We start from the raw sequence: 26,488 nt of genomic DNA on the forward strand, positions 1-26,488 counted from the left end.
GGAAGATGCCCCAAGTGCTTGTGTCCCTGTACCCTTGTGGGAGACCCAAAAGAGCTCCTGATTTAGACTGGCCCAACTCTGGCCACTACAGCTATTTGGGAAGTTAATCAGTGAACAGAAGATCATTTTCTTTATTTTCATTTATTTTTATTGCAAAGTCAGATATATAGAAAGAAGAGAAACAGGAAAATCCTCCGTCCGATGATTCACTCCCCAAGTGACCGCAAAGGCCAGTGCTACACCATTCCAAAGCCAGGAGCCAGGAACTTCCTCCAGGTCCCCCACGTGGGTGCAGGAACCCAAGGCCTTAGGCCGTCCTCGACTGCTTTCCCAGGCCACCAGCAGGGAGCTGGATGGGAAGCAGAGCTGCCGGGTTTAGAATCAGCACCCATATGGGATCGCGGCACGTTCAAGGTGAGGTCTTTAGCCACTAGGCCACAGCACCAGGCCCTCAAAGCTTTTTTTTAAAGCCCACTTCCCCAGTTGGCCCTGGTGCACTCTTTTACCAGGGGACTCTTCTTAAATCCACTCAGGCTTGTAGTTCATCCAGGTCTTTGATATCACTGAGCTAGTCCTTTCCCCACATCTCCTCCTCACCCTCAGCAGTAGCTCTTTTTTCTCCCAAAATGCACGTGAAATGAAAAGGGGCTGAACATAGTTCCATGGAGTCCTGGAGTTGGCCCTGGCAGCAGCTGTCCCTGAGTCACCTGTTACTTGAGGAAATCAGTCACAGAGAGATGTTCACTAGATTCTCCTGGCTGCTGTGAATGGGCCTAAGACGAAGGAAGAAGCCTAGGCTGAAAACTAAAAATTCAGAGAAAGGATTTGTTTTGTTGTTGTTGTTGTTGTTGTTGTTGTTGTCAAACGTTATGTTTATTTATTTATTTATTTATTCTAAATTATTTTGCATTGTGTTACAGTTTCATAGGCTCTGGGAATTCCCCCACCCCTCCCCACGCCCCTCCCCCCTGGTGGATTCCTCCACCTTGATGCAGTATTACAGTTCAAATTCAATCAAGATTCTTTCCTTGTAAACATATACCAAGTATAAAGTCCAGCTATTTATTGTCCAGATGGGTTGAACAGTCTTTTGGGGAGACCATTTCTGGTCTGTTGTTAGAGCAGGCAGAATATCATCCCATTCAACCAAGAGTCCCAACATAACATCAACAGCAATTTGCAACATTATGGAATTGACATGGTTGTGAGTAACCAGTGTGTTACGAAAAAAAAAAAAAAGAAAGAAAGAAAGCAAGTTCTTAACCACAACCTATGATTAGCCCATTGACATTTCAGTTTTAGTTTTATATACAGAACCGACTGCTATATACCTTAAAATGGCTATAAGGTACCATTCAGCTGTCTCGTGTCTATTTCATTTTAGTATTTAGCCATTTGTTGTGTTGAAGTATAATTTTGCTGATCTTGGCAGATTTTAGGGTAATCAAGACTGACTTGTAACTCTAACAAGACATTTGTCGACAATTAAGGTGCTGAACATTTTTTTGTTTGTTTGTTTTTTGGGGGGATGTGCAGGGAAATCCCCAACACCATGGTGAGGAGTGACTAATCTTTGTGTCCCACCCAGCGAGGCATGAGCCAATCCACGCCAGCTCTTGCCTGTCAGATTCCAGGCTCTACTTTTTGTTGTTTGTCTATTTATTTTAGGTTTTTTTAGTTTGTATGATTGTTTGCTATGAGGGGTTTTGGAAGCAATCCCGATGGTCATCGCGAGAGAGGGTGGGGGTCCGGAGGTGGAGCCAGGCTCGGACCAGAGAAAGCTCTCCTCCCTGGTCCCGAAGGACGTTTATCGTTCTTCTGTTTCTGCGAACCGCTCAGGGCTTTTGGTTGTCTTTCCGATGACGTTGGCCTCTGCACGGTAGTGTTTGGACTTCTTCCATCCTCTGTGGAAGCTCCGGTTGAGGGTGGGTGACCTCAGAGTACTCGGCCTCCGAGGGCATCCAATTCCCTGTGGTCTCCTAGGCAGTTGGGATGTAGTCCTTGTTGCTCGTATTAATAGTTTGTGGTGAAGATCTGGGAGTCTTCGTGGTTGGGATCCAAGCTTCCTCCTTACCACCTGCTCCACCCTGGAGTGCCCTCCTGCTCCACGCACATGACCTCCTGTTAAGAGGTTGTCAGGATCGCAGCCGGTTCCCCCCTCATGCATTGGTATAGTAGTTTTGCTATTGTTTAGTGCCGCTTTGAGTCTGTTGTCTATGAATTACCAGATTCAGAGAAAGGGTTTTAAGACTTAAAAAAAAAAGGCAGAGGGGATTCAGTCTTTGGAAAAGCCACGTGTGAGTCTTTGGCAGAGGCCGAGCTGACAAATGGAAAGAAGCTGTATCCTGCACCTGTGGCACCAAGATCCAGATGGGATGGGCAAAGCAAGTCAGTCCAGGAAAAAATAAAAACCTCAAAGTTGATGAAGTGAGTCACAGGCGACAGATGTGCTTCCATCTTCGTCCCTCTTAACACCTCCCACTGCCCCCCCCATGAATGCTGCTCCCATGAAAGGAAAGGAGAAGGCTGTGAAGTGACGGGATGGGTAAGTTCCAGGGAGGCACTTGGGGCAGGATTGGGAGAAGACTCCAGCCTGAGCCACCTTGGACTTGAACCCAACCCTGACACTCATGATTTCTGAGCTTGTATGCTAGCCTTACTTCCTGAGCCTTACTATGAGCTGAGAATTAACAGTCTCCTTTCTCATTTACTTGGGAAGATGACATGAAATAAAAGATAAATGTCTGAGGCACAGTGCTGGGCCATAACAAAAGCTTCACATATTTATATGTTGTTAGAAAATCATGAACTACAGAGAAAGCTGGGAAAATATGTTCTTTTGGTAACTTGGTTGTCCGGGCTATGTCCAGAGCGCACCTCCTGGCTTGGACTCTTCCCTAGAGGCTAGAGGGAAAACATGTCAGACTGAAGTCAGTGGGAGAAGGACTGTCTTTGTGATTTTCAAAACTAATGAAAATTGTGTCCCTTGTTATTAGAAATTAATCAATCATATTCTTCATAACTTGGACTACTTAGTTCTAGAAAAAAGCATGGCAGTGGGGTGGGGTGGAGGGTGAAGTGAAAAGCAGTTAAGAGCCCAGCATCAGAGAGGTAGTTACCTGAAAAATGTAGATCTGTCCAGAAAAAGGCAAGAGAGAAGTTGGACTTGTGCAGTCATATGTAGTATATACTTTATATTTTATCACATTCTACTAAGTAATGTATATGTGTTTATATAAATTCTTTATTTTTTCTTCAAAAAATGATGGTGAAAATATAAAACAAACTAAGTCTCTCCCACCTCATGATCTGGGTGTCTGCCAGGGCTGGCTCATGTTTCTCCCATAGTTGGACTCCTGATATACCTAGTTCTGACACCCATGTCACCCCTAGGGAACACGCTGTTTCCTTCCCTTTTCAGTGTGGGGGAATATCTGTGAGAACAAAGCCTTCTCCACAAGTCATGAGAGAAAGAAAGCAGCTTTCCTCTGTTGTTCAACCAGAACATGCCACACGTTAAGGGCTGTCCACTCAGAGGCTGCACAGGCTGGCACCCAGCAGAAGTCTCACCCTTTGGCATGGTCAGATGGTCCTCAACTTGAAAGTGCCAGAATCCCGTATGGGCACCAGTTTGTGTCCTGGCTGCTCCACTTCCTATCTAGCTCCCTGCATATGGCCTGGGAAAGCAGCAGAGGGTGGCCCAAGTCCTTGGGATCCTTAACTCACATAGAAGACTTGGAAGAAGCTCCTGACTCCTGGCTTCACATCTGCTCAGCTCTGGCCATTGTGGCCATTTGGGGAGTGAAACAGTGGATGGAAGATCTTTTTGTCTGCACTCCTTCTCTTCGGAAATCTGATCTGCCTTCCAATAAAAATACATCTTAAAGAAAAAAGCAGTTTATGTGAAGCACCTGCTAAATGTTTTCAGATGTTGGTTAAGCCTGAGAAGGGCCACACATGTCATTGTTAAGACCACACAGCTCCTGGATGGACTTGGTGTTTATCGCCATGGTCTCAAATGGAAAACTTGGTTAGGGAAAAACCATGTTCCAGAAAATGTCACCATTTCTAGAATAGTTTAATAATTATTATGTAGACATGTTATATGATACCTCTGTTCTTAAAGGACCTGTACCTAAATTCTTTTAAGGTCTGTTTATTTATTTGAAAGGTAGAGTTAAAGAGAGATCTTCCAAACCACTGGTTCTCTCCCCATACGGGTGTATCAGCCAGAACTGGACTGATCCAAAGCTAGGAACTTCCTCTAGGGTTCCCACATGGGTTCTGGGGTCCAAAAACGGGTCATCCTCCTTAATCAAACTTTAGCTAACATTGTACTGTCAATGAAATGTTGCTTTTTTATTTCTTGTAGATTTTAATTCATAGTAACATCTAATTCCTTGTTACCCATAATCATTGAAAACATGTAAATGAGAATGCCATAGTATCAGGGAATAGAATATTCTCATTAACTGTAGGCAATCTGGTGATGAATCTTTTTGCAAATTTGAGAAATTGTTCTGTAGCATCAGTGACATGACCAGGAGATACCTCCTGAGGTTTCTGGAGCCAGAAAAACATTTTGTGCCTATTGCAGCCTGTGCAGTGAAACACAAATGGCGCCTGGTTGGAGGGCCACAACCTGGATACACAGTCAGGCTTCACAGGCAACTTGATCTGGAGAAGTGTGTATTTTTAAAGGACTTCAATTTCCTCCTTTCCTTCCTGTCTCATAAAGTCTCAACTGCAGTAATAAATGTAAGAAATGCAACTACATGTGGTAGAACACAATAGCAGATACTCAGCTATGTTCACCTGATGATTTGTTACCGGTGAGAGTATTTGTTCTTTTAGATTGGCATTTTCAGGTGGTGGACTTAAAGTAGACTATTTGTATTCTTTAAGATTTTTGTTTTTATTTTTGTTAAATATCACATATATGATCTTAAAATATTTGCCTTGCTGTGCTCACCCCATTTCCTTATGAGTTCTTTGCTCCTCCTTCTCTTATCCATATTATCAACCTCCAATTTAGCTTTTGTGTGTACATTGTTTTAAGGCAGCTCTGGCCACAATGGGACCACCCAAGACAGGGGCAAGGTTTAACAAGCTCCTGCAGAGCACTTCCCATGGGCCAGAAAGAGACTCCTCCCTTGCCTTTCATGTGTACTGGTTACACTAGCCAAAAGGATCTAAGTCTCCTCTGTTCTTTTTCTGCTGTAACTACCATGAACCCAGCAACTTGCAAGAACATCAGGTGGCTCTTACAGTTCAGGAAGTAGCAGTTTAAATGGAGGCTCACTAGGCTGAAATCAAGGTGTGCACTGGGTTGGTCCTCTCTGGAGCTGAGAAGAGAACCTGATCCTTGCTCTTCTAGAGGCTGCCCACCTCCCTTGGTTCATGGCCCCTTCCCCGTTCTGAGCCAGCAGCAGTGGGTTGAATCCTCAGATGGCCTCCTTCTCACCCTGTGTCTGTCATCACATCTTTTCTGGGTTTTGATCTGTTTGCCTTTCTTGTGTTGATATTGGCTCTATCCAAATAAGCCAGAGTAGACACCCAGTGTAAGACTCTAAGTTGGTCAGCAGGGTCAATTCCGTGTATAACCTGAATTCCCCTGGGCAATATACCCCTCAAGTTCTGGGGTTTGTGAAGTGTGTACCTTTTTAGGGGGAGCTCATTATTCCACTCACCCCTGCTCCCCTAGAGCTGTCCTTCAAAGTGGACAGCTTTGCAAGCTGTCCACTTTGATGCAATCTGCTTCAGAGCAGATGCATGCAAATCAGGGAAGGGAGGTGTGAGGATGGCCTTGATGCTGCTTAAAATGGAAAGTTGTGGGCCTCTCTGAAGCAGCACAGGTCAGAGCCGGACCTGGGACCACATTGTTCCAGCCTTTCTGGTAGTTGGTAGTTATTGTGCCCACTCAACTGGAGAACCATAGTTTTAAAGAATCTAACCTACTTTAAAAAAAACTTATATTTACTAAATTTATATACATTAGATGATTTTGTGGTGGAGCAATTTAAATCTATACATAAGAAGAAAATGCCTATTTGTCAAAAGTCCATCTTCCAGAATGATCCACCGTTAAGTTTTTGGTATATTTTTCATCTCTTTAGTATGCATATGTATATATGCATTTGTGTTTTTTTGTGAAAAATAATATTATGGTCTACTATTTGTAAATTTTTAATTTATTTGAATTTGCAGAGAGACAGTGAGGGGTAGGGAGGAATTTTCATTCCTGTGGTGCATCATTAAATGCCCACAGCAATCAGGACTGAGGAGGTCAAGGTCAGCAGCAAGGAACTTCATGAAGGTCTTCCACATTGATGTCAGGGATCCATGTGCTTGAGCCATCACTTGTTGCCTCCCAGGATGTGCATTTGCAGAAGGCAATTGGAAGCAGAGGTGAAACTCCATCCAGCCTCCTGGAATGTAAGATGTGCACATCACAAGGACAGCTTTCCCGAATGTGTTGCAACACCTGCCCCCATGTTCTAATGTTTTACTTGTACTTCTTAAACTAAGTAAGGAAGATTGCATAGACATCTTTTAATGCCAATTTATAAGGTTCTAGTCTTACATAATGTTTCTTGTACAGTTTATATAGTATACTCCCTGATATCCTCATGAGTCCATCTGATTCTCAAACATTGGACATTTAGTTATACTCCCTTACTTTGATGCTGTAAATAAGTTGAAATACTTATAACAAGATCTTTTCATGTATACTTGGAGTATATTCATGAAAATGGAATTGATCAAAAGAAGAGGCACACTTCAAAAATCAGAAAGCCTTTGTGTGTTTTGATGAAATTTTGTATTCCTACATAGACCATAGTCACACCATGATTTAATAATGGTATTGCATTTCAACCTGCTTGTTTCTTCTCAATTTTGTTATCATGTAATTTGGTATGTGGTCTATTGCTGTGTGGCATAAGACAGGTGATCAGAGAGATACAGTGAAGGGCTGGGAGCAATGATTTCCTTGAGGAATGAGGATGGAATGGGAGAGGACAGGCTTCACTGAAGGTGGATAAACTGGGCTGGCTCTTACGGGGAAAGCAAGCCTTGTTCAAGAGGTGAAGGAGTCTGAGCTTCCTTTCTAAAGGGTATGTGTCATGACACAGCCCTGTGAAATGCTGTGATGTGTTTGGGGGCTGTGTCTGGCCTGGTGGAAAGTGACAAGCTACAAGGCTTGAGCCAGGACAGCAGAGCTACAGAGAAAGAGGGAGAGAGGTCTCCCATCTGCTGGAGCCTGGGTTTATTTAACATGATGCCTTCTGTTTCCTTTCATTTTGCTGCAAATAACAACAAAGTTCTATTTTTTTTTTAATGACCAAATAGTATTTCCACTCTAGCTCTTGCTAGATTGGTGCACCTGGGGGGTCAGTGCGGGATGGTCCATGTACTTGGGCTCCTGTCACCCACAGAGGAGACTCTGATGGGAGTTCCTGACTCCTGGCTGTTCAACCCTGGTCATCACAATCACTTGGGGAGTAAATCAATGGAGGGGAAGACCTCTGCCCTCTCTGTCTTTCAAATCAATCCATCATTTAAGGAAATGATTATTGTGGGGCAGATGTTTGTCCTAAGGTTAATATGCCTGCATTCCATATCAGAGCACCTGAGGCTCCCAATTCCAGCTTCCTACTATTGCAGACCCTGGCAGGCAGCAGTGATATCTACAGTAACTAGAGTTGTACCTCCCACACTGGAGATGGGGATTTAATTCCTGATGTTGGACCCAGCCAGGGACTGCTTGTGGGCATTTGCAGAGCAAAACAGCACATATCTATCCATCTGTTTTTATCTGCCTCTCAATTTAAAAAAAAATTGGGGTGGGTGTTTGGTACCATGATAAGATGCCACTTTGAGCGCTCCTGTTCCCAGACTCCTGCTAATGTTTGTTCATACTGGGAAACAGCAAATGATGACTCAACTACTTGAGTAGTGCTTCCTGGCTCTTGGCTTCAGCATAGCCCCAGTTCCAGCTATTGCAGGTTTCTGGGGAGTAAACCAGGAGACAGGAGCCATCTGTTGCTTCTCTGTGCATATGAATGGATGTTTCTGTCACTATCTCTGCCCTTCAAGTAGAAGTATTTTCTATTTAAATAAAGTTGAAGTGTTTTCTATGATGTAGGTGAGAAAACAGAAGGACCAGAATTATAAGGCAGTGATTTGGGGGTGGAATAGAAAGATGGCCAGAAGTGATATCTAGAAGTGCATGGCAATGACACTGAGCTAGGAGATCTGTCATATGTCCTGAGTTAGAGAGGAGCTGGGCACAAGCCTAACAATCTGGCTTAGGAGGATGGCAAAACTTCTATTGTTCGTCTGTGTCCACTTCTCTAGACATACAAGGGTGGGTAGGACCACACGACAAGTTATAGCCAAGAACTTGTGAGGACTTGCAAGGCAAAGCGTTTGACTGCTTCTGGGAGACCCCTCCATTATTCCCCCAGAAGTGTTAAGAAGGCTCCATAAGATGACAGACCTCTGGGAGTGCAGGGTGAGCACTGGAATGACTCATCTTGGAGAGGCTATTTGGCCCTGTAAGACAGTCCATGCAGGTGAGAAACAGCTTCAGCTGGATAGAGAGCTGCAGAGGCTTGGGGAATTGTCCATCCTGACAGAACTGGTCAGTGAGGCAGAAGAATGGACACCATTCTGAAATGGAGGCTCAAGTTTAGAGGGAATGACAGAACATCTGGATGCCTGGAACACATCCAGATACAGAAACATCAGGGCTTCTGATGGAAGGGAGATCAGCCATGAAGGGGTAGAACATGACCTCACAGGTGTAGAGAACACACAAGAAACAGATCAGAGGGGGGAAAGAACATAGGACAGACAGGGAAGGAGCTGGGAAAAATAAAAATGATGGTGGTGTCTTGAAGCCTCTAAATGCTCACCTGTCTTCCCCACTACTGATGCCATATTAACTCATTTCTAACTGCAAGACCTTGGCAATCATTTAACTTCCTTTTGTGTTTCAGCATAATTGATAATTCATGAACTTGTTTTGATCATATCTTAAGGAGGGTCATTTTGGGCCCAGCTACTGAGTCTCAAACTCATCTTTGCACAGGATGCTAGGTCGCTTTAGGGACAACTTGGGAGTAAGAAAAAGCAAAGACTGAAACCAAAGCCTCAACCCTGGCTCAACTGTAGCAGCCCTGAGCTGAAATATTTCCATACTGTGCTTATTCATTTTCCTCTCTGCCATTAACAAAAATAAATGAGTAAATGAATAAATTGAGGGGTGGGCATCATGACCCACAGCTTACATAAATCTCATTTAACACAGAAGCCAAGAAATTATCCTCTAAAGTGGCATTGGCCACCAGAGGCATCTGGAAAGTGAAGAAACATATTTGAGTCTATCTCTAAAAAACTGGTTATTGTTTAAATTTGAAAGGCAATTGGAGAGAAATGAAGAAACAGATCTTCTGTCTGCTGTTTTTTCCCCAAATAGCCACAACACTCAGAGCCAGGCTGGTCTGGAGCCAGGAGCCTGGAGCTTCTTCAGAGTCCTATAAATGAGTGCAGGAATCTAAGGGCTTAAGCCATCTTCAGCTGTTTCCCCAAGCACATTAGCTCCATAGCTGGGTAGGAAGCAGAATAACTGGGACTTGAACCAGCACCCATATGGGATGCTTGCCCTAAATAAATAAAAAGAAAAAAAAGGAAAAAAAAAGACATGCTGATGAGACCAGAGAAATTAGAAAATAGAATAGTAAGATAACAGAATAGTGGCAAGGTGGTGAGTTGCAGAGACAAAGAGTAGGGACAGTAGGAAAAGTGAGTACAGGAACTTTCATCCTATGCAGTTCAGGAAAGCACTCTTGCCCAGAAATGCTGTTCCATGTTGTAGGTTGCAACCAACGGACTTGTTTGAAACAAGACGGGGATAGAGTGTGACCACTATTGTCACTGGGATAAAAATGACTGGGTCAGTTTTAAGAGGCTGCTGGTACTCAGGCTCCATCAGCAGCTGGTACACACTACCAAGCCAGCTTCCTAACAGTGACCCCAGACAGAACTTGCTGCCACGTTTCAGACAGCTGAGACAACTCCCTTACGCAAGGGAATGATTTCATCTTTCTGTGTCTGCAACAAGTAGAACTGCAGGCTTCATTTTCTAGAATATTCTTGACATCCCTCAGTTGTGGGACTCAAGCCAGCTCAGTTCTTGGGCTTGGGCAGAGGCTGAGCCATTGACTTAGAAGTCTGGAAGCAGCAGCTGCATCTGGAAGGTTCACATTGTGTCTTTCTGTAGATCAACCCAGCTTCTCCCAGTATTTGGATGTTTGTGTTTGAACTGGGTTTGGTTTTCTTAACTTTGCATGTGGGAAGGAGATGGGGGTGAGGGTGGGCTATGGAGTCTGCAGGCTGTTGCAGAAGATGGAAATTAATTGCCTCTGGAGGAGACAGAATACTCTTCGAGCTGTCTTTCAGTCAGCTCTTCCTTTTCTGCCTGTCAGCAAGGACCAAGTGCCAACTCCCCAATCATTGCGTTTAACTTTCTGCCTAGTTCCCTGCCAAATTCCATCAGAGGTGGAGAATTTAACAGTTACTTGTTTCTGCTCCTGTATAAAAGAAACTATTTACTTTCTTACTGCCTAATTCTCTAGTTCTTATGGAAGGTTATTAACCCTAGAAAGAAATTCTTCCTTATTCTCATCAGATCTCATTCCGCATAACGTTACCAGCAGGTAGGGTGGGTTGGTTTTTGATGGGCACTCTGTTTTTTCAGGCTGTGCCGCCAAAGCTGTTATATGGAAGAGTCCTTGTGATTTGACTTTTTTTTTGCCATCTTTGCTTCCAAAATGTCTTTCCATCCCGGTAATCATAAACCCAAATCAGGTATGTTAGTGTAGCTGCCACCCAAGATATTCCACAGCTGGACTGTTCAGGTTTCCTTGGAGATGTTAAAAAATAGACTTGTAAATAGTTATCATGTAGCCAAATGCCTAATGCTGTTGAAAATCGTTTGTTAGTTTACCCGGCCAAGTAGACACTAGGAGATTGAGACCAAGAGGTGAAAGGACAGTGAGGGTGGGGCTGCAGTTTGGAGTCTAGCTCCAGAAATGTGTGTTCATAACAATCATGTTAACTTGTCTCATAAGCAGCTAATTATTTCTCTTCCAAATTGGTATTCTAGATCAAAGAGCACCCTCCAACCCACAGATGTATGCTATATGGACCACATACCACCCAGAAAGTCATGCAGATTGAAATTTTCTGTTTTCTTTCTGAAGATACCAAATGTTAGGCTTGCATTTTCAGCAACAACAGCTGAGCTACGGTCCCCTCTTTAGAAGATACTCACACCCCAGTTTGCCACTTCCCCACCAGTACAGGCTTCAAGACCCAGTTAAATTTCCTGTGTGTTCTAGAAGCTATTGAACTTGTAACCTCTGTATTAGCTGCTCTGTATGATAACAGAGGGCCAGACACTTAATTCACTTACTTTTTCCTGTAACTGGATTTCTAGTAAGTGGAGTCTAATGGTCAATTTTAGTCCAAAACACAGAGACTGAGTGGAAATGAGTCCCTAGCCTAGGATCCCACATTCCTCTTATTCTGGACAAGGTTTGAGCTGAGCGGCTGATGTTAAGAATTGCTTCCACACAGCCAGAACTGGGTCACAGGAGAAGCCAAACTCGCCTCCAGCAGTGGAAGGTAAGATTCACAATTTGACACTTCTGCTAGATTGGGGAGCCAGGGACATTCTGGAAACTGAAGGTTCGGAGTTGGATAGTTAGAACAAGGAAATGAAAAGAACACAATACAATATAGTATATCAGAGAAGGAACTTCAGTCAGCAGATAGGAGAAAGTCAGCAGAAAGTTCCTTAACACCTGCTGAGTTAGAACTTGAACTGTGGTTATGCAACAAGGTGGAGGAATCCACCATGGTGGGAGGGTGTGGGGAGGGGTGGAGAGAATCCAAGTACCTATGAAACTGTGTCACATAATACAATGTAATTAATGAATTAAAATAATAAATAATTTAAAAAGTAAAAAAAAAAAAAAAACACCTGCTGAGTTAACACCCTGATAGACATGTGTCTCAGTCCCCTCAGGCTGCTGTCTTACAAACAATGGACTTTATTACTCTGTTGGAAGCTGAAAGTTCAAGATCGGTGTGCCAGGAAAGCTCCTGAAGACCTGTTACTCACCAATTACATGGTTGACCTATGTGTCCTCACATAGCAGAAGTGACAAAGACATTGCTCTTAAGTGAACGCACAGCTTACACTGCCAGATCTCTTTACAGAAGGCCTTCCTTGTTAACATCTGCACAATGGGGATTAAGTGTCACTGTCCATTTTGTTGTTGTTGTTGTCGTTGTTTTGGAGGAGCACACTCAGACCATAACACTGCACGACAATAGGGAGGTTCGGACTCAGAGAGCTGCTGGGAGGTGAATGAAAGGATGTGCTCTGCGTGCTTCTGATGCTTGGTGCTGTCAGTGTTGAAAGCTCCAAACAGGCTCTGAGTGGCTGCTCATGTTAGGTATTTGCAGTTTGCCTGTGTGTCGAGGTGGGGTCCACGAAGTGTGGGTGGGTGGGTTCATTCAGTGTGCATGTGGAGGGGGTGGAAATCAGAGAGTTTGATTAATCATAACCTTAATGTTTTTCCCCCACATTTTTAGTATATTTGTGTGTATTTTCTTTTCAACCGAGTAACATGAAAGCCAAGTTAGACTTCAGTGATGGGTACTAAGTTTTGTTTCCCATGCCCATAATTTGCATCTGTAAAGAACTTGAGTTAGAATGACATGTACTTCCCTTTCTCTTTCCACCTTGAAATATCTTATGGATGATGATTTGTATCAGATACACATAACTTTGAATGACTCATAATTTTGTTACTTTTCTTCCTTCCCCCTCACACATTTCCTTCCTTGTAGCTCATTGATTTGGGATACCTTCTACTTTGCTGATCCCACACAATGTTCCAAGAATGAAAGTAGTTCATCATTAAATAAATTTGGGGAATGTTTTCAGACTTTTGTATATTAAACATACAAAAGTTTTAGGGTAAGGCTGCTGCCTGAAATGCCAACATCTTCATTTCTTGTCCAGCTCCCTGCTGATGGCCTGGGAAGGCAGTGGAGGAGAGCTCAGGTGCTTGGGCCTCATGTGAGAAATCTGGAGAAGGTCTTGACTTTAGTTTGGCCCAGCCTTTTGTAGTCATTTGGGGAGTAAACCAGCGAATGAAAAATCTCTCTCAATTTTTCACTCTAATTCTACTTTTCAAATATATTTAGAAAAGCATATTTATGGAGAAGGAGAAACATGGAGAAAGATGTTCCATCTGCTTGTTCACTCCCCATATTGCCACAATGGCCAAATCTGAACCAATCCGAATCTGGTTACCAGGAGCCTCTTCTGGGTCTTCTATACAGGTGTAGGGTCCCAAGGCTTTGGGCCGTCCTCCCCTGCCTTTCCAGGCCATAAGCAGGAAGGTGGATGGAAAGTGGAGCAGCTGGGACAAGAACCAGTGTCCATGTGGGACACTGGTGCCTAGAGGCAGAGGATTAGCTAATTTCACCGGCCCCTCAAATAAATAAATCTTTTTAAAGATTTATTTATTTTTATTGGAAAGTCAGACATACAGAGAGGAGGAGAGACAGAGAGGAAGATCTTCTGTCTGCTGATTCACTCCCCAAGTGGCTGCAGCAGCAGGAGCTAAGCTGATCCAAAGTTAGGAGCCAGGAGCGTCTCCTGGGTATTCCACATGGGCACAGTAGCTCAAGACTTTGGACCATCCTCGACTGCTTTCCCAGGCCACAAATAGGGAGCTGGGTGGGAAGCAGGGCCACCGGGATTAGAACTGGTGCCCATGGGCCCGGCGATGTGGCCTAGCGGCTAAAGTCCTCGCCTTGAACACCCCGGGATCCCATATGGGCGCCGGTTCTAATCCCGGCAGCTCCACTTCCCATCCAGCTCCCTGCTTGTGGCCTGGAAAGGCAATCAAGGACGGCCCAGTGCATTGGGACCGTGCACCCGTGTGGGAGACCTGGAAGAGGTTCCTGGTTCCTGGTTTCGGATTGGCGTGCACCGGCCCGTTGCGGCTCACTTGGGGAGTGAATCATCGGACGGAAGATCTTCCTCTCTGTCTCTCCTTCTCTCTGTATTTCTGACTGTAATAAAAAAAAATAAATCTTTAAAAAAAAAAAAAGAACTGGTGCCCATATGGGATCCTGACATGCTCAAGCAAAGGACTTTAGCTGCTAGGCTACCGTGTTGGGCCCTAAATAAATAAATCTTAAGGAAAAACACACATGAGGCTTTGTCTTCCAAGCAACTCAAAAATACAAAAACAATAACCTCAAACCTTTTTTTTTCTTTCAAAAAAACCTTATTTGTTTGTTTGTTTGTTTGTTTATTTATTTAGAGTTAGATCTTCCAGCCGCTGTTCTGCTTCCCGGAAGGCACAATGACCAGGCCTGGGCATGGCTAAGAGCTTCATCTGGGTTTCCCACATGGTGGCAGGGGCCCAAATACTTGTACCATCTTCTGCTTTTCCAACTAGCAGGGATTGGACGTGGAGTAGCTGAGGTACAAACAGGTACCCATACAGAATGCTGGCATTGTAGGTAGTGGCTTTACCCACTCTGCCACAATACCAGCCCCTAATTCAGTATTTCTCAAGTGCATTTTACCATGGAACATTTCTCTTAGATTAACCTGTTAACCTATTGACACCTTGCTAGATCTATTTGAAGAACTGCTGATCCAGGTCCACTCATTAAATGATTCTCTGACTTGGAAACTGGGCTCATCATGGTTGCTATTGCTTTCATTAAAGGTGTCATATTTTTATTAAAGATCTGCTTCTCAAATACCTAACTTAAATGACAAAATTGGAAGAGCACTGTTTGTTATGCTTCACATGTAGTTGAAGACATAAGGGCACATACCAAGAGTGTTTACACCCAACATACATGAAACTCATTCTGAATCTTCCAGCATTTTATGCTCTGTTTTCCCTGGCTGGAACCATTGATTGTATTTTACATTCATTTAAATGTTTTTGTTATGTCAGAATAATCTGGGAAGCTTCTAAAAGTCTATAGATTTCCTTGAATCTATAGATTCAAGGAAAATATTAATAAAAACTATTCTTTAGCATACATCTTTGGTATGTTTTTCCTCCCATGCTCTACACAAGTCATCTTTCTCTTTCCGTAATTTCAGGAAGTTAAACCTACAAAAAAGCATTTAGCTCCGTGCTAGGTTTTTATATGTGGCAAGTCAGCTGGTGTGTTGTGGCTGTTTGAGAAGGCAGTTGTCTCCCTGTAGCTTGGAAGTGCCTTGGCTCTTCACCCAGGTTATACTAGGAAAGAGGCAGATAAAGGAATTGTTTCTCTCTCCAGGGCAGGGACTGATGCCAGCGCCTGTGACACTCCTTGGGCATTTTGGGAAGCCTAGAACTCCTTGTCCAGCCTGTGTTCCAAAGAGCATTACTGGATCTTTCTGAGTAATAGCCAGCAGCAGTGAATGGATGTGTATGCTCAATCCAGAGACCTCTTCAGCCGTGAAGAGTGAATGGCAAATCGGATGTGACAAGTGTTCAGAATTAATTGTATGGGGGGCGGGGCAAGGAGACCATTGCATTCATTTCATTGAATGTGGAAGAACTTCCTGAATGATGTGAGCAGTTGGAGAGTCACAAGAAAAGGGCCTTTGTTTGTCTTGAATGTGAACACGTTATGCTTCCTTGCTCAGAGCCTTTTGTTGTTGTGCTTCCTTTTACAGCAGCAGAGATAAAAGTTAATGCATGCTGGTCTCTGTTCACTTGAAATTCTGTTCAGGGCAGGTGTATGAAGTGAGCGTTTTTTTCCATCACAGTTACTAATTTTAGAAATAGCAATAACACAGAAGACTTCAGTTCTCGTACTAAAGCAGTCTACCAAGTGACTTGTTTCATTGAGTTGCATTGATTAGGTTTCCCTTTTGCTTGTTTATGATTGTCTGTTTGGAAAATGGGGAAATATAGGCCTTCTGGAGAGTGAGATCATGAGTAATTGACAAAGTGTTACTGAGCACCTTAACAGCTCCATAGTCATAATGAGCATCAACATACAATTTATCTTATTAAAAAACAAAAAGTAGTCACAAATTCCTAGAACTTGAATCAGTAACCAAATTCTGCTCTTTTGTGTTAAGATTTTTGGAAGCAGTGCAATCGAGCAATAATTTTTTTTCCAGTTGGATTTTGCCTCTCTCTGTTGTTATCACATATATTTGGTATGAAAAAGTTAATATTAAAGATCTTTTCCGTTACAACAGAAAGAAAGGGACCGTCAGAAAAGCTTTAACATTCAGGAGAGAAAGTACAATCAAATACTAAACTTCTTAGAATTACCGCATTGTTATTCTTTATGTAAGATTCACTGTGCGTTGCAGCACGATTCACAATAACCAAGATGTGGAATCAACCTAAGTGTCCCTCAAAAAATGGGTAAGGAATATGGAATACACAGTGCAGTGATATTCAGCTATATGAAAGAATGGAATCCTGACATTTTCAGGAAAATGTTTGGAACTGGAGGTCATTATGTTAAATGAAATAAGCCTGACCCAGGAAACAATTGCTGCATTTCTTTCATGTGTGTGAAAGTTAAAAGAAATTAAGTTGAACATAGACAGCTTTATTAGAAGCTGGGAATGGTTGAGAAGGGGTAGTAACAGAGGAAAAGCATTGGTTTCACTGCTCCATAGCACAAGGATGGGGTGACTATAGTTCCCACCTGTGTAAGAGAAGAACTGATAGGCTCCAAACATAAGAAAATGGAAATATGGCCTGATTTTTGTCAGCTTGCATTTTATACACATGCTGAAATATTGCCCTGTACCCTCTAAAAGCATATGAATATTTTTATTAGCTAAAATAGTGAAGAAGATTTTAGTAATTACCCTAGGAACTGTACCACCTACACCTAATTGTGTCAGATACTCAGTCCTGGCAAGCAACATGGCAGTAGAACTGGGAGGAGAACCACCAGCTTGCTGGCGACAGACTGAGAGTAACAGTCTGAGAACTCCGATCTCCTAAATACTCCTAAGTCCTCTCACAGTACTGTTCAAGTTTTCTCTCACTCCTTCCCCTCCGAGTGATTTTGTAGTATCTAAGCCACTTTGTTTCACCCAGCCCTTGGTCTGTTCCCCATCAACTTGTCCCCTGTAAGTCCTTGATGCTCTCATGAGAGCCTGGCCTGCAAGAGAGGGGAAGTTGCTCCCTGAGCCTAGGGGTTCCTCCAGCTCCTCTAACCAGGAACTAAGCCCTGGGAGCTCATCATCCTGGGATGCTTTCCTCACAAAGGCCTCTGTGTTGAAGCCACTGCCCTTGTCTATCCACACCCCACATTTATATTGTCCAGCATCTCACGTCCCAACTCCCAAAGCCTCTGGATGGCATCTTTGGATTATTCCTCTTCTTTCTTGAGACTTGGCATTTCTGAGAGTTCCATAATGTTCCTCCTGATTTCTCTCTTGTCCTATAGACGATGCTGCACTATTTCTCCTTACAGACATGAGCATTCCCCAGCATCTCCTTTTTCCCTATAAGATCTGATATGTCTAAGATCAAGTACCTGCAGCTGAGCTTATCTCAAGATCCCTGAATTCACGCTCTTAACTCAGCTTCACCAACCCTTTCTTTGACATATTTCCAGGACTGTTCCTTAGTGTGCTGGGGGTGTGGAGGGCATGTTGGGGGCAGGCAGGTATTTTGGCTGCTGTTGGTTTTAACCCCATGGACTTCCACATTCTTCCTGCATGAATGCCTGTTTCCTGTCTTTACAGCAACATCACACATTTCTAGAAGGTAGGAGACCTGTCTTTTGTTTTCCTTCTTTACCTCTGAGACCAGTTTTGAACAGATAGATGGCTCAGCTAAGAATTTCAGTGGTAAAATAGAACATGGAACACTCAATGGCTTAAATAAGCAAGATTTCTCCTTTCTCACATAATCTGGGGTCCAGAAGTAGGCAGCTCACAGTTACCATACAACCCGTGATGTCATTAGGGAGAAGGCACCTCTGTCCTGTGATGCATCCAAGCATTTCCTTGTCAGCTGCATGCTCATGGTGACTAAAACCATTGCAGCACCATGTCTACTCCAGAAAAGAAGGGAAACGAAGTTGAAAAATGTGTGATGAACAAATTTATTGGTAGAAGACTTCAACCAGGCACCAGTCAACCCTCTCTGTCTGGGTTGACTGTCCAAAACCACTGTCCAAAAGTTCCACCTGCTAATGTCAATTTAGATCTCACTGATAAAAACCTAAACACTACTGGCTGAAAGGAATCTATAAAATGCAGTATTTATGAAGCTGGTTCTATTGTGGCTGTTAATAAAATCAAGATTCTGTTGGTAAAGAAGACAGGAGATGGACTTGTGGTGGACAACCTGAAGTGGGTGCTAGGACAAGAATTCAAAAGTACTGCTTATGGATGAGATGAATGATCACTCCCCCACCTGCTCACTGCTACCACCACCAGCAGCCATGATTACCCAGAAGAGTTGTTTTCAGAATGTGGACCCCCAGACCTGCCTCATGCCTGGGAACTTGTGAGAAATGCAAATTTCGGGGCCTCATTCCTGACCTACCACAAAAGAGTAGATGGAATCTATAATCTGTATTCTCAACATGGTGCAGGGTGTTCTGCTTCCTGGAAACATCAGAGCCACAAGCCTAGCATGACCATGTGTGCGACCCTAGACTCCCAAGCCTCACCTGTTGCAACGTCACCAGGGTAGTCCAAGATGGGTTTTCTGTGTGCTAGACAATCTTTACGATACAATTCAGATGCAATTCAAATGCAACCAGAGCAACGCAGGGGCATGAGGAAACATTGGTATGAAAGTAGAAGAGGGTAGACCAGTGAAAGCCTGCAAATGAGTGCCAAAGACTCCTTCCCTTCAGATGAAGGGGTTCTAGTCAAAAGAGAACCCAAACTGGAGGTATTCCTCTAGGCTTTTCCAGTTAGAAAGTATCTAACATGCACAATTCTTAAGCTTTAATGGGACCACCAGGTGTGACTTTAGTGGTCATAGTTTTATCTCTTCCTTGCCATGAGCTTAATTGCCTTGGCTTTTTCACTGTCTGTAATGGGTTTCGATAGAAAGAACATAGTTCTTTAGTAAAAAGAAGAGAGAAAATAATTTAGGCTCACATTTCAGATGAGAAGCATATGACACTGACAGTTCACTTCCAACCTCCTTATTGGCTGTCTAAACATACAGCCATGCAGCATGTTTCATCAAAAGCTAAGGGGAGGGCTGCTCAACTTCTAGGCAGTGATGGTTGCTATTGACATGGGCTCTGAAGGACCATCAGTGAGTTTGCATTTGTGCAATGTACTTGCATTTTCTTCAAAAAGGGATTAAGAAAAGGTCAAGATACTTAGGAATAGAGATGTTGTCATGGCATTGGAAGGATAGAAGAGACCAGCACCAGGCCAGGTAACTTGACAAAGACTCGCAAACCACTATGGCAAATGTCAACATTTGTTCAATCCAATGAGTGTGTATGTGGGAGACTCATTTTTTTTCTCTGTACTTGTCTTCATACTTTAATATTTCATACTTTAACACTGAAAAAATGAAAATGATCTATGGAACAAAGTAGTGTTCTTGGAAGAACAGTGTATCACAGAAGAAAAATTGCCATAGGGAAGGTTCTGGTTTTTTTGCTTTTGTTTGCAATAGTATTTAATGATGAATGCAAATAATGATTCTGTTCTCTTCCTGCCTCTTCCTCACCCTGTTCCTTTTCTATTTTATCTCTTTCCTTTCCCCTGCTCTCTCTTTCCCTTGGGTAGACTGAGTAGTCAATTGACCGATCCAACAGCAGTCTCAGATTCCTTCTTATTGCTACCTACTACTACAGATCTGGAAAGCCAGGTATTTTTTCTGCCAGAATTCCCGGCAACCAAGGCTAGCCACATCACCAGCAAGGCCAGTAAGATATATGTGAAATTACAAGGAAGACCTTTGGGAAAGCTTTTTACTTCTTTCTAAAATGGGATAGGAGGAACATCATTGGTACAGCCCATTTCTGCTACTCCTTGCCTTGGGACTGCTCCTGATCAGCCTGAGGATGAAAGGTTCAAAGCTTGCAAATTAAATTATGAGAGTTTGATTTTTAGTGATGTTTTTAACTAAATCAGCGAAAAGTAACAAATCACCCATATTCAGGGAGAGAGCTCTGGGAGTTGGCATCAAATGGGTAGAACCCAAGGATGCAGCTAAATAGGCCATAATACTCAGAGAAGTCCTGCTGACAAAGAAGCTTCCAGCGTAAGTGTCTGTAGTGCTGAGATGGAGGAGTGACAGGGTGCCTGTTGTGAGAACAGCAGTGTCAGCATGGTGGAACTAACAGAGCGCCCCTGTATGTCTGCCCTGCCTCTCCCACAGCACTCTGGAGTGGTAGAAGCTGGCCTGGTGACATTGGCCCACTAGCCCTCAATACACAACTGTGTGTGGAAACCCAACTGAACCAGAAGGATTTGTGCAGAATAAAATTAGAAATGAACAATGATTATTCAGCACCAAATTTGAATATGCCCAATTAGTTGCAGGGTATAAGAGAGTTCACCCCAGACAAGTCTAGGATGTGTTATGGAGTGTTTATTAACCAAGCTTGGTGATGGCAGGGTCCACTAGAAATTAGCAAATGACAAGTCCATGTGGCAATCCAGTCTGAATCAAAACCCTGAGAGGAACAAATGGTCATTACCCTGAAGTCCATCCACTAAACTGAAGACCTATGTCCCAACATATAAATTATCCTAAGAGACATACAGTGAATAACCTGGACACACTTATAAAGCTGCAAACATTCACCTTTTCCTGGCTTCTCTGTCCATATTCTATTACTGCCAGGCCTCACCTTTCCTGGAACTCTTCAAAGTACACAAATTAGAAATACAAAGCATCTTACCATTAGCATCTTCACTGTCACACCCAAGCTGTGAACAGAGAGTAAGGAATTAAGACATACGGGAACTATGTTTAGGGGTTACCTGTCCTCAGAGTCTGTCCCTGGGAAGCCAGAGAGCAAACAGGTCCTAGGGAGGCCAAGAGTTGGAATGCAAGAGTAACAGAAGTACGTGACCAAGAGTGAAAGCCCCTCCTTATCATAGGCCTTTATGGGGGGTTGCAAGGGGAATGGTTATGCAACAATGCAATACTGTTCCTTTTCAGGTTCCAAGTGGTGATAGGTGAGTGTCAGGGAGGAGTGACTTCCAAGCTCATGACCCTGAATTGGCTGCCAAGACACCAGATACTGAAATTGTAAGACACATAAACCAGACTCTAAGTTTGAAAATCAATGCTGTCCTGCTGCTCCTGTCACCACATTTCACTATCCATGAGGACAGCCAGACCTTTGTCTCTGTGTTGAATCAATTCATGTAAGATTTACAAGATATTATTAGTAACTTTAGTTTGCTATGTTTTTGGAATAGTTACTTTCTTCAAAAAGTAGCTCTCTGGGCCCAGTGGCGTGGCCTAGTGGCTAAGGTCCTCGCCGGGATCCCATATGGTCGCTGGTTCTAATCCCGGCAGCTCTACTTCCTCTCTATCTCTCCTCCTCTCTGTATATCTGACTTTGTAATAAAAATAAATCTTTAAAAAAATTTTTTAAAAAAATTTTAAAAAGTAGCTCTCTAAGCAATATAATTAATGGTTTCATTTTTAAAAAATATTTTATTTGAAAGTCATAAAGTTAGCGACAAACTGAGGGAGAGAATTCTGCCATGCGCTGGTTGACTCCCTGGATGGCTGCAATGGACAAGGCTGAGACAAGCTGAAGCCAAGGGCTTCATCCAGGTCTCCCATGTGGGTGGCAGAAGTTCAGACAACTGGGCCATGTTCCACTGCTTTTTCTAGGACATTAGCAAAGAGATGGATTGGAAGTGGAGAAGCCAGGACACAAATCAGTGCCTAAATGGACTGCTGGCATCACAAGTTTACCTGCTATGCCAGAAAGTCAGCCTTAGATTAAATTTTTCTTTTACTATATACCCATTTGCACATTTTCAAAATCATAAATGGGATTATAAAATATTTTTGTAATTTAGTACCTTGGCAGCTTTTCAACGTCCTTGTAATTGTTACTCATAGGTGGTTTATGCCTGTGAGTGAGAGGTCCTATTATTTCCACAACAGTAGGCAGATAAAAACCAAACCTCAGTACCATGTTTTACAATTCTTTTTGCAATAATTATTTGTTCTCTTGGTTTTAATGGTTGCTTTTTGCAATATCACACTTACTCATCAGGTAGAAACATAAGAAGTGACATTGAACATTTTGACCAAACTGGCTACAGTAGCCTGGTTTTTGGTTTTGTTTAAAGTGATCACGCATCTACATACATACAATTGTGCTGTAGCTATAGATTTCCACCTGTGGTTTTAAAGAACTACAGATAGGATATGTCTGGGAAAAAATTACATCTGTACTCAAGTTACACCTTTTTTTCCTCGCCGTTACTCCCTTAGCAACACAGAATAACAGTTTTTAATGGCACTTACATTGTGTTGGATATTATAAGTAACTTAAATGGTGTATGGAGTATGTCAGTGGCTGTGCATAGATTAAATGCAGATTTTTTTTCTTTTTTTATGTAAGGAACTCCAGTGTCTTTGGATTTGTATATCCGTGAGTTACCTGAAGTGTGAATACCTTGAGGATACTGAGGGCTAACTGTATATCTCAATGTGATAGCTTTAAATATACCAAAAATCATATTAGCTTTAAACTGATTTTTCTATTTTTCAGGCTATACATTACAAGGATTGCCAAAAAGCACATTTCCTTAAACATTGCTTAGAGTTTGCATTGTACTTCATTTTTTAAAGAATCACAAAAACCTTTTCCTTAATGCAAGTGCGCTCACCTGCATCACTTGTTACAGTGTCTCGAAGTCAGGGTGTCATTGTTAATCCCGTCTGCCTTGTGCTAGACCTGGAGTCCGTTTGAAGATGTTCTCCAGCTATGTTTTTTTTTTTTCTATTTAGTTGCCCGTGGTTGACAGATAATGATGTTTTCCCATGTTAGAGAACACTCCATTTTCTTATCACCTGGACAAATTTCTAATTGGCTCCTGGCTCCTTACTATTAATAGCTGTTGAAGATTACTGAATGCCTAATTTAGCACTGCCTGGGATGACACAACTGCTGCTTGGCTGTTTTACTGCCAGTATGCACAGCTCACACCACAGGAAGGCTCAAGCTAATTGATGAGATCCCTGCCCTCCGAGCCTGAGTCCCAGTCATGCTTCCCACAAGCCTTCCATCGCAGTGACCTTGCTGGCTCCTCATTATTCCTCCTGTCTGCTTTTGTGCCAAGGCTGGGGAAAAAAGGCAAAGCAAGCATACTTCCTGTGTTTGACTGTAGACACATTCAACTTCATCCGTACCCAAGCTCAGGAAATATGGAAACCCTGGAAGGCACTCCTGAATTTCCATGTAAGAGCTTATATTAGCAACTAGGATGGGACGGGTGGGGAAAGGGTGCTTCACTCGAATGTGTATTTATGCCATGAATGGGTTTTATGTTTTGTAGGAAGCTGTGAGTAGGTGACTGGGTATTTTGTAGGCAGGGTCTGTAGGTGACGCTTTAGCAGAGCCCCTGGCTAGTCTTATACAATTTCCCTTTTGGTGCCACTGCTGAGAGCCACACCTATTGGTACAGCTTTGCAGAGTATGATGTTAGGCTGTGTTGTTTGCTGCTTGTTTCAGCACCTCTGTCTACCGCAGGCTCCCACTCAGCCAAGCTGTGGCCATTCAGTGAACAGCACACATACGTAGCTCTCCTTTTGTTCTTTATCTTGTGTTGTTCATGAAGTGTTCATTCTACCCTGTCTCTTGGATGCTAGTAGCACTTCTCCTTGGTGTTTGCCAGCGTTTACAAGTAGGGCTATGAATTTTAGTTGACCAGCATACATATTTGCTTCATGCTGAGTTGAGAACTCTTTGAAAGTAGGGCTTGTATAGCACTCACTTGCACATCATGAATACACATATAATTTCTGGCAACTAACTGACACTCAGTTAAAAAATATAATGCATTTGGGGCTGGTACAGTGGTACAACACGCTAATCCTCTGCCTACAGCACAGGCATCTCATTTGAGTGCTGATTCATGTCCCAGCTGCTCCACTTTCCAAATAGCTCCCAGTTTATGGCCTCAGAAGCAAAGGATGGCTCAATTCCTTGGGCCCTGCACCTTTGTGGCAGACCTGAAAGAAGCCCTGGCTTTGGATTGGTTCAGCTATGATCATTGTGGTCATCTGGAGAGTGACCCAACTAATGGAAAATTCTTTCTCTCTCACTTCCTCTCTGTAAATCCGCCTTTCAAATAAAAATAAATAAAATCTTTAAAAGTATAATGCATTAAGGCTGTTGTCACTACCATGGTAACCCATCATCCCTAGCATGAATGAGAAAGAGAACTTCTCCAGTAACACCTTGAAAAGGTGCCTGACATACAGCTACCGATATTGAACCACTTTGAATTGAAAAAAATTAAGTATATTCTTGGTAAAGTGTCCTGTTATAATTTAGTTCAAGATTAAAGGATTTTATTATAAGCATTGATTGTGATACAAACTTAAGTATATTGTTAAGTTCTCATGCATACGTTCATTCCATTGTGCTTGTTGATTTCTAGTTTTGTTCTGTTTAAGGAGGTCCATGGTTAGATTTTAATTATTTTAAATTGAGGCTTGTGATATAATGTGTTATATCTTGAAGAATAGTCCATGTACTGATGAGAAAAGTATATTGTGTGGCAGTTGAATGCCAGGTTCATAGATATCTGTCAGATCTATATCCTCTGTAGTAAGGTTCAACTTCAGTGTGTCTTTGGAGTGAATTGAACAGTGAACCAGTATGTCTGTATGTGTGTCTGTCATGCTTCTCTCTGTCTTTATAATTAATTAATGAACTAAAAATTTCCCATCACCTTCCCGGGGCTAGTTCAACAAATCCTAGCAACCCAGTCAAGGGCCTTGGTGTTGCTGGCTGTAGAGATCAGGATGTGGACATGGTTTGTGTTTTGTGGTAGGGTTGGTGGGATAACTAAAGCTAAACATTCATAATCTGTGGTTCATATGTGAGAACAATAATATCTGTCATTAGTGGTAAGTGGCAGTCAGCAAGGGGAGTCCCTATGGAGTGGACTGTGGCCAAGTAGCGAACATGGAAAGTAATTACTAAGGCCCAGCGGAAGTTTCTTTCTTGGGAAGTTTCTGGAAGCACATTTGTTTATGTACCAGAATAGGAGCTGTGTAGATTCAGCTGTCATGGAATCAGTCTGACTTACACCTGTGTGCTCTTTGTCATTTGTGTCTTTCACTGATGTTTAATCACTGGAACCAGGAAAGCAAGGAAAAGAAGGCCCATCAGGTGGCCTAAGGTTACCTGGGGAGAGCCCTGAGAGAAGGGAAGGTATTAAGAGATGAACTTGAAACTTGGTTCTCATTGGCTCCAGGCCTAAGCATGGCTAAGCTTGTAGGTCTCTCTTGAGGCAGAAGGTAATGTTGGCCATGAGATGTACTGGCACCTCTTCATGTATTGGAGAACTGTCCTTTAGGAAAAACTGTGAAATAAATGCATTGACTCCTGCACATTGCACATGCTTCACACACTGCTTCTTGCTCCTCTAGGTTTTAGTGCCACCCTACCCTCCTAATTAAACCCATGCAATTATTGGTGCAAAAAGCATTCAGTAGGCCCTGGTGTCACTCCTGGATTTACATATTTCTTCCTGAAGTCTCTTATAAGCTGGTCCCTTTCATGCTTACTTTGGAGAGAATGGACTTGCTTTCATTGGGACTATTATAATTAAACCATGATCATTGTTCTCAGAGGATTCAATTTCTACAAATTCTCATGAGTAGCAAAAGTCCAGCTCTCATCCATTAGGGAAGGCTGGGTATTGGCTTTACCATTGCCACATGCATTCATAGTCATCGTTCTATTCTGACTCTCTTCTAGCCAAAACTTAAGTTTAGATAAGGAAAATATTAGTCCTTGAAAGTTACACATTTTACTTTAAACTAGAACAGAGATGACTCTGTATCTTCCAGTTACAATAGGAGTGCTTGGAGTTAAACCCTTGGCCCCAGGATGTCTGAGCTGGGAGTTGTTTGTTGAATTGTTCTTGGCCAATAGACTCACAGTATAAAACATTTCATCTTAGTTGCTCATATGAAAAAAATGTAAAGAAATGTATAGACATTTGGAATCTTATGAACTTTGTTCAACGAAGCTATAAACAGTCCAGACCATGGCAGTTTGGACAGTCTGATGGACTGTGTTATTATTAAGAGATCCTAACTGCAGATATTCTGCTTGTCTGCAGTATGTCACCACATTGGTTACTCAGCTTTTCTGCCTCCTTCTGAGTAGGAAAAAAATTTGAGCATTGCAAATTTCTCTGAGAATTATC

The 26,488-nt window shown here is 42.7% G+C and overlaps 1 protein-coding gene across 5 annotated transcripts in view; it reads left to right on the forward strand.

The window, feature by feature from the left end:
- The window catches only part of NCALD (neurocalcin delta), a 389,065-nt gene that overhangs the window by 235,055 nt on the left and 127,522 nt on the right, over positions 1-26,488 (forward strand). The window contains exon 1 of one of the 5 annotated variants that reach the window (XM_058668574.1): positions 23,089-23,502. The exons of the other annotated variants lie outside the window; for them this stretch is intronic. The gene's annotated coding sequence lies outside the window, so the exon portion shown is untranslated. Of the gene's footprint in view, positions 1-23,088; positions 23,503-26,488 lie in introns of those variants that run through there. 5 annotated transcript variants of the gene reach the window in all.

This window comes from Ochotona princeps, chromosome 9, assembly GCF_030435755.1.
Source record: "Ochotona princeps isolate mOchPri1 chromosome 9, mOchPri1.hap1, whole genome shotgun sequence".
Lineage (NCBI taxonomy): Eukaryota > Metazoa > Chordata > Mammalia > Lagomorpha > Ochotonidae > Ochotona > Ochotona princeps.